The 13,509-nt window shown below is 47.4% G+C and overlaps 9 non-coding genes across 9 annotated transcripts; all 9 read right to left on the bottom strand.

Moving 5' to 3' along the window:
* Nucleotides 1-1,143: 1,143 nt before the first annotated feature.
* TRNAL-CAA (transfer RNA leucine (anticodon CAA)) lies at nucleotides 1,144-1,216 on the bottom strand. Its single transcript has one exon. It is a non-coding gene; the product is annotated as a tRNA-Leu (tRNA).
* Nucleotides 1,217-3,019: 1,803 nt separating this feature from the next.
* TRNAV-CAC (transfer RNA valine (anticodon CAC)) lies at nucleotides 3,020-3,092 on the bottom strand. The gene has a single exon. It is a non-coding gene; the product is annotated as a tRNA-Val (tRNA).
* Nucleotides 3,093-4,899: 1,807 nt separating this feature from the next.
* Nucleotides 4,900-4,972, bottom strand: TRNAV-CAC (transfer RNA valine (anticodon CAC)). Its single transcript has one exon. It is a non-coding gene; the product is annotated as a tRNA-Val (tRNA).
* Nucleotides 4,973-6,762: 1,790 nt separating this feature from the next.
* TRNAV-CAC (transfer RNA valine (anticodon CAC)) lies at nucleotides 6,763-6,835 on the bottom strand. Its single transcript has one exon. It is a non-coding gene; the product is annotated as a tRNA-Val (tRNA).
* A 420-nt stretch (nucleotides 6,836-7,255) lies between these two features.
* Nucleotides 7,256-7,327, bottom strand: TRNAP-UGG (transfer RNA proline (anticodon UGG)). The gene has a single exon. It is a non-coding gene; the product is annotated as a tRNA-Pro (tRNA).
* Nucleotides 7,328-8,638: 1,311 nt separating this feature from the next.
* Nucleotides 8,639-8,711, bottom strand: TRNAV-CAC (transfer RNA valine (anticodon CAC)). The gene has a single exon. It is a non-coding gene; the product is annotated as a tRNA-Val (tRNA).
* Nucleotides 8,712-9,131: 420 nt separating this feature from the next.
* TRNAP-UGG (transfer RNA proline (anticodon UGG)) lies at nucleotides 9,132-9,203 on the bottom strand. Its single transcript has one exon. It is a non-coding gene; the product is annotated as a tRNA-Pro (tRNA).
* Nucleotides 9,204-10,518: 1,315 nt separating this feature from the next.
* On the bottom strand, nucleotides 10,519-10,591 carry TRNAV-CAC (transfer RNA valine (anticodon CAC)). The gene has a single exon. It is a non-coding gene; the product is annotated as a tRNA-Val (tRNA).
* A 1,772-nt stretch (nucleotides 10,592-12,363) lies between these two features.
* TRNAV-CAC (transfer RNA valine (anticodon CAC)) lies at nucleotides 12,364-12,436 on the bottom strand. The gene has a single exon. It is a non-coding gene; the product is annotated as a tRNA-Val (tRNA).
* Between the last annotated feature and the right edge of the window lie 1,073 nt (nucleotides 12,437-13,509).

The following is a 13,509-nucleotide window of genomic DNA, read 5'->3' as shown; positions in this document are numbered from 1 at the left end:
CTCATCCCGAAGGTTGGTGGCCCATTGACATCAGGGTGGAAGGTGCTTGCGATACACTGTTCCTTCCTTCCTTCCTTCCTTCCTTTATTCCTCTTATGCTGTTTATGTAATAAGAGGGGACGATACACAGAAGAGAGAAAGTGGCCCAACACACTAGACTAGCAGTCTTCTGATCAATCTGCAGCTGGCAAGGTGGGGGAGAGCCTTTATTTTGCACCTGCTGGGATCTGCATTGGCAGAAGTTCTGAGGGCTGGGCCTTTCCTTTTGCCTGTAAAAACAAAAAGCAGCCCTCCTCCCTCCAGCCCTGAGAGCATGGGCGTGACACTGGAAAAAGCAGCATCTCCCTTTTGGTAAAGATGACCATTGCACAGCTGCTCACTCAGAGCTCGATCGTGCTCGATCAGGCGAGATATATTTAGGTCACAAGCAAAGTCTGTTCTCTTTTCTTGCGTAGGGTGAGCATTCACAGAGCCCAGCTTCGTTGACAAGAGTGCAAAAGGTGTATACTAAAAGCTTTCTGCTTTACTTGAGCGCCATGGCCGTTATTATATTTTGGCTGCTCCAAGCAATCTCTGTCCAGCCGATGCAAATTTCCAGCTCAAATTTTCCCAGCACTCAAAAAGTCCCTCCTCCCGCCAGCTCTGCTTTCAGGAAGTTCAGCAGAAGCAGTCCAACTTCTGTTCCCACTTCAGAGGAAAAGCTTTCTCGGGCCAGAGAAAGCCAGGGAATCACTGTACCGGCAAGTGCATTTCTTACAACTGGTAATCCCTCAGAACACAGAAATGAAGAAGCGGTATATGAAAATGTATTATTTCTTTGGTACACTAACCTATGTAACTAATATGGACCATTTCAGAGGACGGAGCGGACCCAACTGTGATCCCAGAGACCCAAATACCCAGCAGTAGGGAAAATAAATCCTCTCTGTGCTCTGCAACATTACATACACAAAATGCAAGCGCGTGCATTTTTTTATTGGCCCCATATACAGAATACATGTGAGGATGCTTGCCTTCCCAGTGTATTTCTCAAGCTCTTGAGAGCATATGCTATTTCCATGGGAACGCAAATAAGTTCATACTTTACATTTGTGTGTGACAAAAGGGGAAAATAACTATTTTGTGTAAAATGCCAGCAGAGAGTGTTTCTGCCCGGTCTCGAACCGGGGACCTTTCGCATTTGAGGCGAACGTGATAACCACTACACTACAGAAACAGCTGCTTGCTCACCTTTGTAGGGACTGGGAGAACAGGTGCAAAGGGCAGTGCAAGTGGACCTGCTTAAAGACTAATCAAATTCCTTGCGCCTGAAGCTCACACAATCCAGCCTAAAACATACGTCCTATCAAGCATGCGCACATATACAAGTATGCCAGCTGAGGGCCTATGCAGCGTACAGAGGGAAGGACATATTTCCACTTTGAGATCGGACGGCCAAAACTCACAAGCAAATCAAGGAATGTTACTGAGAGCTAACAGAGAACACAAAGTGCTTGTCGCAAGGACATGGCACGCAAAGAGGTTCAGGAAGTGAATTGTTCATCGACTACTGCTTACCGAGAAAACCAGAGAGTCTGTCCAATGAAAATAACATTGAAAAAACAAAAAAAAGGAGCTCAAGTTAACCACCTTGATTGGGCTCGTCCGGGATTTGAACCCGGGACCTCTCGCACCCAAAGCGAGAATCATACCCCTAGAACAACGAGCCACGGTCCTTTGAGCATTTGACGGAATTGTCCTCAGCGTTTGCACCCCCCTTAGGATTCGAGGCCAAGAATGCCTATTCCTGAAGTTTGTTCCTGCCGCTGAAAGCCTTGTCGGTGTATGAGCCAAATGAATGCCCCAGTCGGCACGCTCTGACTGTCTTCACAGGTCTCCTCCTCATCCCGAAGGTTGGTGGCCCATTGACATCAGGGTGGAAGGTGCTTGCGATACACTGTTCCTTCCTTCCTTCCTTCCTTTATTCCTCTTATGCTGTTTATGTAATAAGAGGGGACGATACACAGAAGAGAGAAAGTGGCCCAACACACTAGACTAGCAGTCTTCTGATCAATCTGCAGCTGGCAAGGTGGGGGAGAGCCTTTATTTTGCACCTGCTGGGATCTGCATTGGCAAAAGCTCTGAGGGCTGGGCCTTTCCTTTTGCCTGTAAAAACAAAAAGCAGCCCTCCTCCCTCCAGCCCTGAGAGCATGGGCGTGACACTGGAAAAAGCAGCATCTCCCCTTTGGTAAAGATGACCATTGCACAGCTGCTCACTCAGAGCTCGATCGTGCTCGATCAGGCGAGATATATTTAGATCACCAGCAAAGTCTGTTCTCTTTTCTTGCGTAGGGTGAGCATTCACAGAGCCCAGCTTCGTTGACAAGAGTGCAAAAGGTGTATACTAAAAGCTTTCTGCTTTACTTGAGCGCCATGGCCGTTATTATATTTTGGCTGCTCCAAGCAATCTCTGTCCAGCCGATGCAAATTTCCAGCTCAAATTTTCCCAGCACTCAAAAAGTCCCTCCTCCCGCCAGCTCTGCTTTCAGGAAGTTCAGCAGAAGCAGTCCAACTTCTGTTCCCACTTCAGAGGAAAAGCTTTCTCGGGCCAGAGAAAGCCAGGGAATCACTGTACCGGCAAGTGCATTTCTTACAACTGGTAATCCCTCAGAACACAGAAATGAAGAAGCTGTATATGAAAATGTATTATTTCTTTGGTACACTAACCTATGTAACTAATATGGACCATTTCAGAGGACGGAGCGGACCCAACTGTGATCCCAGAGACCCAAATACCCAGCAGTAGGGAAAATAAATCCTCTCTGTGCTCTGCAACATTACATACACAAAATGCAAGCGCGTGCATTTTTTTATTGGCCCCATATACAGAATACATGTGAGGATGCTTGCCTTCCCAGTGTATTTCTCAAGCTCTTGAGAGCATATGCTATTTCCATGGGAACGCAAATAAGTTCATACTTTACATTTGTGTGTGACAAAAGGGGAAAAAAACTATTTTGTGTAAAATGCCAGCAGAGAGTGTTTCTGCCCGGTCTCGAACCGGGGACCTTTCGCGTGTGAGGCGAACGTGATAACCACTACACTACAGAAACAGCTGCTTGCTCACCTTTGTAGGGACTGGGAGAACAGGTGCAAAGGGCAGTGCAAGTGGACCTGCTTAAAGACTAATCAAATGCCTTGCGCCTGAAGCTCACACAATCCAGCCTAAAACATACGTCCTATCAAGCATGCGCACATATACAAGTATGCCAGCTGAGGGCCTATGCAGCGTACAGAGGGAAGGACATATTTCCACTTTGAGATCGGACGGCCAAAACTCACAAGCAAATCAAGGAATGTTACTGAGAGCTAACAGAGAACACAAAGTGCTTGTCGCAAGGACATGGCACGCAAAGAGGTTCAGGAAGTGAATTGTTCATCGACTACTGCTTACCGAGAAAACCAGAGAGTCTGTCCAATGAAAATAACATTGAAAAAACAAAAAAAAGGAGCTCAAGTTAACCACCTTGATTGGGCTCGTCCGGGATTTGAACCTGGGACCTCTCGCACCCAAAGCGAGAATCATACCCCTAGACCAACGAGCCACGGTCCTTTGAGCATTTGACAGAATTGTCCTCAGCGTTTGCACCCCCCTTAGGATTCGAGGCCAAGAATGCCTATTCCTGAAGTTTGTTCCTGCCGCTGAAAGCCTTGTCGGTGTATGAGCCAAATGAATGCCCCAGTCGGCACGCTCTGACTGTCTTCACAGGTCTCCTCCTCATCCCGAAGGTTGGTGGCCCATTGACATCAGGGTGGAAGGTGCTTGCGATACACTGTTCCTTCCTTCCTTCCTTCCTTCCTTTATTCCTCTTATGCTGTTTATGTAATAAGAGGGGACGATACACAGAAGAGAGAAAGTGGCCCAACACACTAGACTAGCAGTCTTCTGATCAATCTGCAGCTGGCAAGGTGGGGGAGAGCCTTTATTTTGCACCTGCTGGGATCTGCATTGGCAGAAGCTCTGAGGGCTGGGCCTTTCCTTTTGCCTGTAAAAACAAAAAGCAGCCCTCCTCCCTCCAGCCCTGAGAGCATGGGCGTGACACTGGAAAAAGCAGCATCTCCCCTTTGGTAAAGATGACCATTGCACAGCTGCTCACTCAGAGCTCGATCGTGCTCGATCAGGCGAGATATATTTAGGTCACCAGCAAAGTCTGTTCTCTTTTCTTGCGTAGGGTGAGCATTCACAGAGCCCAGCTTCGTTGACAAGAGTGCAAAAGGTGTATACTAAAAGCTTTCTGCTTTACTTGAGCGCCATGGCCGTTATTATATTTTAGCTGCTCCAAGCAATCTCTGTCCAGCCGATGCAAATTTCCAGCTCAAATTTTCCCAGCACTCAAAAAGTCCCTCCTCCCGCCAGCTCTGCTTTCAGGAAGTTCAGCAGAAGCAGTCCAACTTCTGTTCCCACTTCAGAGGAAAAGCTTTCTCGGGCCAGAGAAAGCCAGGGAATCACTGTACCGGCAAGTGCATTTCTTACAACTGGTAATCCCTCAGAACACAGAAATGAAGAAGCTGTATATGAAAATGTATTATTTCTTTGGTACACTAACCTATGTAACTAATATGGACCATTTCAGAGGACGGAGCGGACCGAACTGTGATCCCAGAGACCCAAATACCCAGCAGTAGGGAAAATAAATCCTCTCTGTGCTCTGCAACATTACATACACAAAATGCAAGCGCGTGCATTTTTTTATTGGCCCCATATACAGAATACATGTGAGGATGCTTGCCTTCCCAGTGTATTTCTCAAGCTCTTGAGAGCATATGCTATTTCCATGGGAACGCAAATAAGTTCATACTTTACATTTGTGTGTGACAAAAGGGGAAAAAAACTATTTTGTGTAAAATGCCAGCAGAGAGTGTTTCTGCCCGGTCTCGAACCAGGGACCTTTCGCGTGTGAGGCGAATGTGATAACCACTACACTACAGAAACAGCTGCTTGCTCACCTTTGTAGGGACTGGGAGAACAGGTGCAAAGGGCAGTGCAAGTGGACCTGCTTAAAGACTAATCAAATGCCTTGCGCCTGAAGCTCACACAATCCAGCCTAAAACATACGTCCTATCAAGCATGCGCACATATACAAGTATGCCAGCTGAGGGCCTATGCAGCGTACAGAGGGAAGGACATATTTCCACTTTGAGATCGGACGGCCAAAACTCACAAGCAAATCAAGGAATGTTACTGAGAGCTAACAGAGAACACAAAGTGCTTGTCGCAAGGACATGGCACGCAAAGAGGTTCAGGAAGTGAATTGTTCATCGACTACTGCTTACCGAGAAAACCAGAGAGTCTGTCCAATGAAAATAACATTGAAAAAACAAAAAAAAGGAGCTCAAGTTAACCACCTTGATTGGGCTCGTCCGGGACCTCTCGCACCCAAAGCGAGAATCATACCCCTAGACCAACGAGCCACGGTCCTTTGAGCATTTGACGGAATTGTCCTCAGCGTTTGCACCCCCCTTAGGATTCGAGGCCAAGAATGCCTATTCCTGAAGTTTGTTCCTGCCGCTGAAAGCCTTGTCGGTGTATGAGCCAAATGAATGCCCCAGTCGGCACGCTCTGACTGTCTTCACAGGTCTCCTCCTCATCCCGAAGGTTGGTGGCCCATTGACATCAGGGTGGAAGGTGCTTGCGATACACTGTTCCTTCCTTCCTTCCTTCCTTTATTCCTCTTATGCTGTTTATGTAATAAGAGGGGACGATACACAGAAGAGAGAAAGTGGCCCAACACACTAGACTAGCAGTCTTCTGATCAATCTGCAGCTGGCAAGGTGGGGGAGAGCCTTTATTTTGCACCTGCTGGGATCTGCATTGGCAGAAGCTCTGAGGGCTGGGCCTTTCCTTTTGCCTGTAAAAACAAAAAGCAGCCCTCCTCCCTCCAGCCCTGAGAGCATGGGCGTGACACTGGAAAAAGCAGCATCTCCCTTTTGGTAAAGATGACCATTGCACAGCTGCTCACTCAGAGCTCGATCGTGCTCGATCAGGCGAGATATATTTAGGTCACCAGCAAAGTCTGTTCTCTTTTCTTGCGTAGGGTGAGCATTCACAGAGCCCAGCTTCGTTGACAAGAGTGCAAAAGGTGTATACTAAAAGCTTTCTGCTTTACTTGAGCGCCATGGCCGTTATTATATTTTGGCTGCTCCAAGCAATCTCTGTCCAGCCGATGCAAATTTCCAGCTCAAATTTTCCCAGCACTCAAAAAGTCCCTCCTCCCGCCAGCTCTGCTTTCAGGAAGTTCAGCAGAAGCAGTCCAACTTCTGTTCCCACTTCAGAGGAAAAGCTTTCTCGGGCCAGAGAAAGCCAGGGAATCACTGTACCGGCAAGTGCATTTCTTACAACTGGTAATCCCTCAGAACACAGAAATGAAGAAGCTGTATATGAAAATGTATTATTTCTTTGGTACACTAACCTATGTAACTAATATGGACCATTTCAGAGGACGGAGCGGACCCAACTGTGATCCCAGAGACCCAAATACCCAGCAGTAGGGAAAATAAATCCTCCCTGTGCTCTGCAACATTACATTCACAAAATGCAAGCGCGTGCATTTTTTTATTGGCCCCATATACAGAATACATGTGAGGATGCTTGCCTTCCCAGTGTATTTCTCAAGCTCTTGAGAGCATATGCTATTTCCATGGGAACGCAAATAAGTTCATACTTTACATTTGTGTGTGACAAAAGGGGAAAAAAACTATTTTGTGTAAAATGCCAGCAGAGAGTGTTTCTGCCCGGTCTCGAACCGGGGACCTTTCGCGTGTGAGGCAAACGTGATAACCACTACACTACAGAAACAGCTGTTTGCTCACCTTTGTAGGGACTGGGAGAACAGGTGCAAAGGGCAGTGCAAGTGGACCTGCTTAAAGACTAATCAAATGCCTTGCGCCTGAAGCTCACACAATCCAGCCTAAAACATACGTCCTATCAAGCATGCGCACATATACAAGTATGCCAGCTGAGGGCCTATGCAGCGTACAGAGGGAAGGACATATTTCCACTTTGAGATCGGACGGCCAAAACTCACAAGAAAATCAAGGAATGTTACTGAGAGCTAACAGAGAACACAAAGTGCTTGTCGCAAGGACATGGCACGCAAAGAGGTTCAGGAAGTGAATTGTTCATCGACTACTGCTTACCGAGAAAACCAGAGAGTCTGTCCAATGAAAATAACATTGAAAAAACAAAAAAAAGGAGCTCAAGTTAACCACCTTGATTGGGCTCGTCCGGGATTTGAACCCGGGAACTCTCGCACCCAAAGCGAGAATCATACCCCTAGACCAACGAGCCACGGTCCTTTGAGCATTTGACGGAATTGTCCTCAGCGTTTGCACCCCCCTTAGGATTCGAGGCCAAGAATGCCTATTCCTGAAGTTTGTTCCTGCCGCTGAAAGCCTTGTCGGTGTATGAGCCAAATGAATGCCCCAGTCGGCACGCTCTGACTGTCTTCACAGGTCTCCTCCTCATCCCGAAGGTTGGTGGCCCATTGACATCAGGGTGGAAGGTGCTTGCGATACACTGTTCCTTCCTTCCTTCCTTCCTTTATTCCTCTTATGCTGTTTATGTAATAAGAGGGGACGATACACAGAAGAGAGAAAGTGGCCCAACACACTAGACTAGCAGTCTTCTGATCAATCTGCAGCTGGCAAGGTGGGGGAGAGCCTTTATTTTGCACCTGCTGGGATCTGCATTGGCAGAAGCTCTGAGGGCTGGGCCTTTCCTTTTGCCTGTAAAAACAAAAAGCAGCCCTCCTCCCTCCAGCCCTGAGAGCATGGGCGTGACACTGGAAAAAGCAGCATCTCCCCTTTGGTAAAGATGACCATTGCACAGCTGCTCACTCAGAGCTCGATCGTGCTCGATCAGGCGAGATATATTTAGGTCACCAGCAAAGTCTGTTCTCTTTTCTTGCGTAGGGTGAGCATTCACAGAGCCCAGCTTCGTTGACAAGAGTGCAAAAGGTGTATACTAAAAGCTTTCTGCTTTACTTGAGCGCCATGGCCGTTATTATATTTTGGCTGCTCCAAGCAATCTCTGTCCAGCCGATGCAAATTTCCAGCTCAAATTTTCCCAGCACTCAAAAAGTCCCTCCTCCCGCCAGCTCTGCTTTCAGGAAGTTCAGCAGAAGCAGTCCAACTTCTGTTCCCACTTCAGAGGAAAAGCTTTCTCGGGCCAGAGAAAGCCAGGGAATCACTGTACCGGCAAGTGCATTTCTTACAACTGGTAATCCCTCAGAACACAGAAATGAAGAAGCTGTATATGAAAATGTATTATTTCTTTGGTACACTAACCTATGTAACTAATATGGACCATTTCAGAGGACGGAGCGGACCCAACTGTGATCCCAGAGACCCAAATACCCAGCAGTAGGGAAAATAAATCCTCCCTGTGCTCTGCAACATTACATACACAAAATGCAAGCGCGTGCATTTTTTTATTGGCCCCATATACAGAATACATGTGAGGATGCTTGCCTTCCCAGTGTATTTCTCAAGCTCTTGAGAGCATATGCTATTTCCATGGGAACGCAAATAAGTTCATACTTTACATTTGTGTGTGACAAAAGGGGAAAAAAACTATTTTGTGTAAAATGCCAGCAGAGAGTGTTTCTGCCCGGTCTCGAACCGGGGACCTTTCGCGTGTGAGGCGAACGTGATAACCACTACACTACAGAAACAGCTGCTTGCTCACCTTTGTAGGGACTGGGAGAACAGGTGCAAAGGGCAGTGCAAGTGGACCTGCTTAAAGACTAATCAAATGCCTTGCGCCTGAAGCTCACACAATCCAGCCTAAAACATACGTCCTATCAAGCATGCGCACATATACAAGTATGCCAGCTGAGGGCCTATGCAGCGTACAGAGGGAAGGACATATTTCCACTTTGAGATCGGACGGCCAAAACTCACAAGCAAATCAAGGAATGTTACTGAGAGCTAACAGAGAACACAAAGTGCTTGTCGCAAGGACATGGCACGCAAAGAGGTTCAGGAAGTGAATTGTTCATCGACTACTGCTTACCGAGAAAACCAGAGAGTCTGTCCAATGAAAATAACATTGAAAAAACAAAAAAAAGGAGCTCAAGTTAACCACCTTGATTGGGCTCGTCCGGGATTTGAACCCGGGACCTCTCGCACCCAAAGCGAGAATCATACCCCTAGACCAACAAGCCACGGTCCTTTGAGCATTTGACGGAATTGTCCTCAGCGTTTGCACCCCCCTTAGGATTCGAGGCCAAGAATGCCTATTCCTGAAGTTTGTTCCTGCCGCTGAAAGCCTTGTCGGTGCATGAGCCAAATGAATGCCCCAGTCGGCACGCTCTGACTGTCTTCACAGGTCTCCTCCTCATCCCGAAGGTTGGTGGCCCATTGACATCAGGGTGGAAGGTGCTTGCGATACACTGTTCCTTCCTTCCTTCCTTCCTTCCTTTATTCCTCTTATGCTGTTTATGTAATAAGAGGGGACGATACACAGAAGAGAGAAAGTGGCCCAACACACTAGACTAGCAGTCTTCTGATCAATCTGCAGCTGGCAAGGTGGGGGAGAGCCTTTATTTTGCACCTGCTGGGATCTGCATTGGCAGAAGCTCTGAGGGCTGGGCCTTTCCTTTTGCCTGTAAAAACAAAAAGCAGCCCTCCTCCCTCCAGCCCTGAGAGCATGGGCGTGACACTGGAAAAAGCAGCATCTCCCCTTTGGTAAAGATGACGATTGCACAGCTGCTCACTCAGAGCTCGATCGTGCTCGATCAGGCGAGATATATTTAGGTCACCAGCAAAGTCTGTTCTCTTTTCTTGCGTAGGGTGAGCATTCACAGAGCCCAGCTTCGTTGACAAGAGTGCAAAAGGTGTATACTAAAAGCTTTCTGCTTTACTTGAGCGCCATGGCCGTTATTATATTTTGGCTGCTCCAAGCAATCTCTGTCCAGCCGATGCAAATTTCCAGCTCAAATTTTCCCAGCACTCAAAAAGTCCCTCCTCCCGCCAGCTCTGCTTTCAGGAAGTTCAGCAGAAGCAGTCCAACTTCTGTTCCCACTTCAGAGGAAAAGCTTTCTCGGGCCAGAGAAAGCCAGGGAATCACTGTACCGGCAAGTGCATTTCTTACAACTGGTAATCCCTCAGAACACAGAAATGAAGAAGCTGTATATGAAAATGTATTATTTCTTTGGTACACTAACCTATGTAACTAATATGGACCATTTCAGAGGACGGAGCGGACCCAACTGTGATCCCAGAGACCCAAATACCCAGCAGTAGGGAAAATAAATCCTCCCTGTGCTCTGCAACATTACATACACAAAATGCAAGCGCGTGCATTTTTTTATTGGCCCCATATACAGAATACATGTGAGGATGCTTGCCTTCCCAGTGTATTTCTCAAGCTCTTGAGAGCATATGCTATTTCCATGGGAACGCAAATAAGTTCATACTTTACATTTGTGTGTGACAAAAGGGGAAAAAAACTATTTTGTGTAAAATGCCAGCAGAGAGTGTTTCTGCCCGGTCTCGAACCGGGGACCTTTCGCGTGTGAGGCAAACGTGATAACCACTACACTACAGAAACAGCTGCTTGCTCACCTTTGTAGGGACTGGGAGAACAGGTGCAAAGGGCAGTGCAAGTGGACCTGCTTAAAGACTAATCAAATGCCTTGCGCCTGAAGCTCACACAATCCAGCCTAAAACATACGTCCTATCAAGCATGCGGACATATACAAATATGCCAGCTGAGGGCCTATGCAGCGTACAGAGGGAAGGACATATTTCCACTTTGAGATCGGACGGCCAAAACTCACAAGCAAATCAAGGAATGTTACTGAGAGCTAACAGAGAACACAAAGTGCTTGTCGCAAGGACATGGCACGCAAAGAGGTTCAGGAAGTGAATTGTTCATCGACTACTGCTTACCGAGAAAACCAGAGAGTCTGTCCAATGAAAATAACATTGAAAAAACAAAAAATAGGAGCTCAAGTTAACCACCTTGATTGGGCTCGTCCAGCGAGAATCATACCCCTAGACCAACGAGCCACGGTCCTTTGAGCATTTGACGGAATTGTCCTCAGCGTTTGCACCCCCCTTAGGATTCGAGGCCAAGAATGCCTATTCCTGAAGTTTGTTCCTGCCGCTGAAAGCCTTGTCGGTGTATGAGCCAAATGAATGCCCCAGTCGGCACGCTCTGACTGTCTTCACAGGTCTCCTCCTCATCCCGAAGGTTGGTGGCCCATTGACATCAGGGTGGAAGGTGCTTGCGATACACTGTTCCTTCCTTCCTTCCTTCCTTTATTCCTCTTATGCTGTTTATGTAATAAGAGGGGACGATACACAGAAGAGAGAAAGTGGCCCAACACACTAGACTAGCAGTCTTCTGATCAATCTGCAGCTGGCAAGGTGGGGGAGAGCCTTTATTTTGCACCTGCTGGGATCTGCATTGGCAGAAGCTCTGAGGGCTGGGCCTTTCCTTTTGCCTGTAAAAACAAAAAGCAGCCCTCCTCCCTCCAGCCCTGAGAGCATGGGCGTGACACTGGAAAAAGCAGCATCTCCCCTTTGGTAAAGATGACCATTGCACAGCTGCTCACTCAGAGCTCGATCGTGCTCGATCAGGCGAGATATATTTAGGTCACCAGCAAAGTCTGTTCTCTTTTCTTGCGTAGGGTGAGCATTCACAGAGCCCAGCTTCGTTGACAAGAGTGCAAAAGGTGTATACTAAAAGCTTTCTGCTTTACTTGAGCGCCATGGCCGTTATTATATTTTGGCTGCTCCAAGCAATCTCTGTCCAGCCGATGCAAATTTCCAGCTCAAATTTTCCCAGCACTCAAAAAGTCCCTCCTCCCGCCAGCTCTGCTTTCAGGAAGTTCAGCAGAAGCAGTCCAACTTCTGTTCCCACTTCAGAGGAAAAGCTTTCTCGGGCCAGAGAAAGCCAGGGAATCACTGTACCGGCAAGTGCATTTCTTACAACTGGTAATCCCTCAGAACACAGAAATGAAGAAGCTGTATATGAAAATGTATTATTTCTTTGGTACACTAACCTATGTAACTAATATGGACCATTTCAGAGGACGGAGCGGACCCAACTGTGATCCCAGAGACCCAAATACCCAGCAGTAGGGAAAATAAATCCTCTCTGTGCTCTGCAACATTACATACACAAAATGCAAGCGCGTGCATTTTTTTATTGGCCCCATATACAGAATACATGTGAGGATGCTTGCCTTCCCAGTGTATTTCTCAAGCTCTTGAGAGCATATGCTATTTCCATGGGAACGCAAATAAGTTCATACTTTACATTTGTGTGTGACTAAAGGGGAAAAAAACTATTTTGTGTAAAATGCCAGCAGAGAGTGTTTCTGCCCGGTCTCGAACCGGGGACCTTTCGCGTGTGAGGCAAACGTGATAACCACTACACTACAGAAACAGCTGCTTGCTCACCTTTGTAGGGACTGGGAGAACAGGTGCAAAGGGCAGTGCAAGTGGACCTGCTTAAAGACTAATCAAATGCCTTGCGCCTGAAGCTCACACAATCCAGCCTAAAACATACGTCCTATCAAGCATGCGCACATATACAAGTATGCCAGCTGAGGGCCTATGCAGCGTACAGAGGGAAGGACATATTTCCACTTTGAGATCGGACGGCCAAAACTCACAAGCAAATCAAGGAATGTTACTGAGAGCTAACAGAGAACACAAAGTGCTTGTCGCAAGGACATGGCACGCAAAGAGGTTCAGGAAGTGAATTGTTCATCGACTACTGCTTACCGAGAAAACCAGAGAGTCTGTCCAATGAAAATAACATTGAAAAAACAAAAAAAAGGAGCTCAAGTTAACCACCTTGATTGGGCTCGTCCGGGACCTCTCGCACCCAAAGCGAGAATCATACCCCTAGACCAACGAGCCACGGTCCTTTGAGCATTTGACGGAATTGTCCTCAGCGTTTGCACCCCCCTTAGGATTCGAGGCCAAGAATGCCTATTCCTGAAGTTTGTTCCTGCCGCTGAAAGCCTTGTCGGTGTATGAGCCAAATGAATGCCCCAGTCGGCACGCTCTGACTGTCTTCACAGGTCTCCTCCTCATCCCGAAGGTTGGTGGCCCATTGACATCAGGGTGGAAGGTGCTTGCGATACACTGTTCCTTCCTTCCTTCCTTCCTTTATTCCTCTTATGCTGTTTATGTAATAAGAGGGGACGATACACAGAAGAGAGAAAGTGGCCCAACACACTAGACTAGCAGTCTTCTGATCAATCTGCAGCTGGCAAGGTGGGGGAGAGCCTTTATTTTGCACCTGCTGGGATCTGCATTGGCAGAAGCTCTGAGGGCTGGGCCTTTCCTTTTGCCTGTAAAAACAAAAAGCAGCCCTCCTCCCTCCAGCCCTGAGAGCATGGGCGTGACACTGGAAAAAGCAGCATCTCCCTTTTGGTAAAGATGACCATTGCACAGCTGCTCACTCAGAGCTCGATCGTGCTCGATCAGGCGAGATATATTTAGGTCACC

The sequence above is a fragment of the Ambystoma mexicanum genome, chromosome 2q (assembly GCF_040938575.1).
Source record: "Ambystoma mexicanum isolate Mex_15411 chromosome 2q, UKY_AmexF1_1, whole genome shotgun sequence".
NCBI lineage: Eukaryota > Metazoa > Chordata > Amphibia > Caudata > Ambystomatidae > Ambystoma > Ambystoma mexicanum.
The sequence above is the reverse complement of the archived record's forward strand: the minus strand, read 5'-3'. Positions and strand labels throughout refer to the sequence as shown.